Source organism: Cajanus cajan, chromosome 6 (genome assembly GCF_000230855.2).
Source record: "Cajanus cajan strain Asha chromosome 6, NIPB_CcT2T_4, whole genome shotgun sequence".
NCBI lineage: Eukaryota > Viridiplantae > Streptophyta > Magnoliopsida > Fabales > Fabaceae > Cajanus > Cajanus cajan.
In genome coordinates, this window is record NC_138522.1 from 4,931,338 (window position 1) to 4,935,948 (window position 4,611).

Here is a 4,611-nt window from a genome sequence, read left to right on the forward strand (position 1 = left end):
CAAGCATATGAAAGGAGATGCTTCAAAATTTATTGACTTCACTCCTAAGAGAAGTGGACATGTAACCTATGGAGACAACAACAGAGGAAAAATACTTGGCATTGGAAAAATTGGTACAAATTTCTCAACCTCCATAGAAAATGTTTTACTTGTAGATGGTCTTAAACATAGCCTATTAAGTGTTAGCCAACTTTGTGATAAAGGGTTTTCAGTATCCTTTGATTCACAAAAATGTCTAATTGAACACAAAAATGATAAACAAGTTAAGATAGTGGGATTTAGAATTAACAATGTATATAAAATAAAAATAGAAAATAATCCTAAACATTCTCAATGCCTCATGAGTAAAAATGATGAATCTTGGTTATGGAATAAAAGGATTGCTCACATAAACATGGAACACTTAAATAAATTAATCTCAAAAGATTTAGTAATAGGATTACCAAAAATTAAATTTGAGAAAAATAAATTATGTGATGCTTGCCAAAAAGGAAAACAAGTAAAAGTATCTTTCAAACCAAAGAATATTGTTACAACCACAAGACCCTTAGAACTCTTGCATATGGACTTATTTGGACCTTCTAGAACTATGAGCTTTGGTGGAAGTTACTATGGTCTTGTCTTAGTAGATGATTTCTCTAGGTACACTTGGACCTTATTTCTTGCCAATAAAAGTGATACATTTGGTGTCTTTAGAAAATTTGCTAAACTAATTCAAAATAAGAAAAACCTTAAGATTGTATCCATTAGAAGTGATCATGGAAAAGAGTTTGAAAATAAAGATTTTGATTTATTTTGTGAAGAAAATGGAATTGAACATAACTTTTCTGCACCTAGAACTCCACAACAAAATGGAGTAGTAGAAAGAAAGAATAGATCATTAGAAGAATTAGCAAGAACAATGCTTAATGATTCAAAACTTCCCAAATATTTTTGGGCTGAAGCTGTCAACACTACATGCTATACTATGAATAGAGCCTTGATTAGACCTATTCTTAAGAAAACTCCTTATGAGTTATTCAATGGAAGAAAACCTAATATTTCACATCTTCATATTTTTGGATGCAAATGTTTTGTACTTAATAATGGAAAAGATAACTTAGGAAAATTTGATGCTAAATCTGATGAGGGGATATTTCTTGGATACTCTCTAAATAGCAAATCATTTAGAATATACAACAAAAGAACTATGACTATTGAGGAATCAATACATGTTGTATTTGATGAAACTAACCTTGTTTGTCCAAGAAGAAATGTTATTGATGAAATTGTAGAAAGCTTTGAAGATACTCATATTAATGAGCAAACTCACAAGGATGACAAAGATAAAGAAAAAGAGGATTCAACAATCCAAGAAGGTCAAACAAACATCAATTCTCAAAGAGAGTGGAGAATTTCAAGAAATCATCCTCTTGAAAATATCATTGGAGATATAACAAAAGGGATAATTACTAGAAACTCTCTAAAAGAAGCATGCAAAAATATGTCTTTTGTTTCTGAAATAGAAGTTAAAAATATTGATGAAGCTTTAAATGATGAACATTGGATTAATGCTATGCAAGAAGAATTAAATCAATTTGAGAGAAATCAAGTATGGGATTTGGTAAATAGACCCACTAATCATCCCATTATAGGAACAAAATGGATTTTTAGAAACAAACTTGATGAACATGGTTTAGTCATAAGAAATAAAGCTAGATTATTTGCTAAAGGTTATAATCAAGAAGAAGGTATAGATTATGAAGAAACATATGCACCAGTAGCAAGACTAGAAGCCATTAGGATGTTACTTGCCTATGCATCAATAATGGACTTCAAATTATACCAAATGGATGTTAAAAGTGCTTTTCTAAATGGTTTTATTCAAGAAGAAGTTTATGTAGAACAACCCCCCGGTTTTGAGAACTCAGAATTTCCAAACCATGTCTTTAAGTTGAAAAAGGCTCTTTATGGATTAAAACAAGCTCCTAGGGCATGGTATGAAAGACTTAGTAAATTTCTTTTGGAAAAAGAATTTACAAGGGGAAAAGTTGATACTACACTCTTTATCAAAAGAAAAATTAATGACATCCTTTTAGTGCAAATCTATGTTGATGATATTATTTTTGGAGCTACTAATGACTACTTGTGCAAGAAATTTTCAAATGATATGCAAAGCAAATTTGAAGTGTCCATGATGGGAGAACTAAATTTTTTCCTTGGACTACAAATAAGGCAAACCAAAAATGGAATTTTTATTAATCAAAGCAAATACTGTAAAGAATTGCTCAAAAGGTTCGGAATGGAGAATGCTAAATCAATGGCAACACCAATGAGCACTACTTGCTACCTTGACAAAGATGAAGTGGGAAAATCCATAGATGTAAAGAAATATAGAGGTATGATTGGATCTCTCTTATATTTATCTGCAAGTAGACCTAATATTATGTTCAGTGTTTGTTTATGTGCTAGATACCAATCTAACCCTAAAGAATCTCATTTGAGTGCTGTTAAAAGAATTATGAGATATCTGTTAGGAACCCAAAATCTAGGTCTATGGTATCCTAAAAACATGCCTTTCAATCTAGTAGGTTACTCCGATTCTGATTTTGCTGGGTGTAAAACTGATAGAAAGAGTACTAGTGGAACATGCCATTTTATTGGATCCGCTTTAGTATCATGGCATAGTAAAAAGCAAAATAGTGTTGCTTTATCTACTGCTGAAGCAGAATATATTGTTGCTGGAAGTTGTTGTGCACAAATACTATGGATGAAACAACAACTATCTGATTATGGTTTATCATTAGATCATATTCCAATTAAGTGTGATAATACTAGTGCTATCAATCTCTCTAAAAATCCAGTTCTTCATTCTAGAACAAAGCATATTGAGATACGACATCATTTTCTTAGGGATCATGTTCAAAAAGGAGATTGTGTTCTAGAATTTGTTGAAACAAAGAATCAATTAGCTGATATATTCACAAAGCCCTTACCAAAAGAAAACTTCTTTTCAATTAGACAAGAATTGGGGATTCTAGACTCTTCTCACATTACTTTTTGATTCTATAGCAAAAAGACACATTTTTCATTTTTGTAATCGATTACAGGGTTAAGTAATCGATTACCAGAGGGAATGATTAAATGTAATCGATTACCAGTGCGTGCTTTCTTGTTCTGAAACATGTAATCGATTACATAGTAGTGTAATCGCTTACCAATGCGTATTTCACTTATCTGGGTAAAGTGTAATCGATTACCAGTGGCAAAATGCACTGAATCTGGAAAAGGTGTAATCGATTACCATATGCATGTAATCGATTACACGACGCATCTGCACTTATATTCGTGCAGTTTCATCTTCTTCCTCACGAAAACACCCAAAGCCTCCACGCCCTAACCCTCTACAAATTTCCATATCTTCCTCAAATCTCAACGAAATCAAGTCCCGTTTGTTCCATTCTTCATCATTTTCAATTCTCTTCAATTCTACCGATTGTATTTTTCAAAACAATCACTCAAATGGCAGAATCATCAAAACGTCGTAAGGGTTCTTCACGTTCAACCACCGCCGGCCGCCATCAACAGCCCCCCTCCGACGACGCCCCTGCTCCTACGAATCCAATTCCATATACTGGACGTGCTCTCGCTCTGTTCTCCACAGACGAACAACGAGATAGGTACTACCAGTTATTTTCTGAGCGAAATATTGTTGATCCCAAGTATATCAGTATTTATTTTTTTGAGGGTGAATCATTTGAGTGTTATACGATTTTTAAAAATTATGGATTCTTGGATTTTATGTCAATGACGAACCCTATTTATCCAGAATTAGTTAGGGTCTTTTACAGTAATTTGGAAATCAGGAATGGGGTTCTTCACAGTGAGGTTAAAAAAATTCCAATAGTGATAAATCAGACTCTGTTCTGTGATTTATCAAAACTAAAATATCAGGGTACACTGTTTGAGGGAACGATTCCAGATACATGGAAACCAGAATATTCCCATCCCAATGCCCGAAGTATGATTTGTGTGGAAAATGCTGACATGACTGGACGATTATTGTCAGGATCAATTAAATTTGATTTTTTTATCATGCATTATATAATTGTTCGGGTACTGCTTCCCCGCACGACTAACCTTGCACATGCATCAGAGGAGGACTTAATTTTGATATGGGCTCTCATCACTGGCCGGGAGGTTAGCTGGGCTCATCTAATTAGAATGAATAAGGCCTTGCGAGCTAATGCTTCTCTTCCATACCCACACTTTATAACTACTATTTTGAAACATTTTAATGTTCCTCTAGAGGATGAAACTTGGGTTCTAGTTAAAAGGGTCTTTGAGATTGGGGCAAATGCAATTGCTTCTTTTGGGTACAAGAAAACACTAGAAAACACTTGGGTCAGGAAGCGGGATTTTCGAGCAGTTGACACTAATGAAAGAACTCTGTCACCACCTCCTCAAGATCCTTCATCAGAACTTCTCTTGAATGTTCTCAATGAAATTAGAGATCTCCGGTTCTATGTTGGTGAACATTTTGATTCTCTTGACACTCGCATGACTTGTTTTGAGGAGGAAGTAAAATCTCTTAGACGCCCCCCTGAGTAGCTAGTTGACTGTTATTCTGAT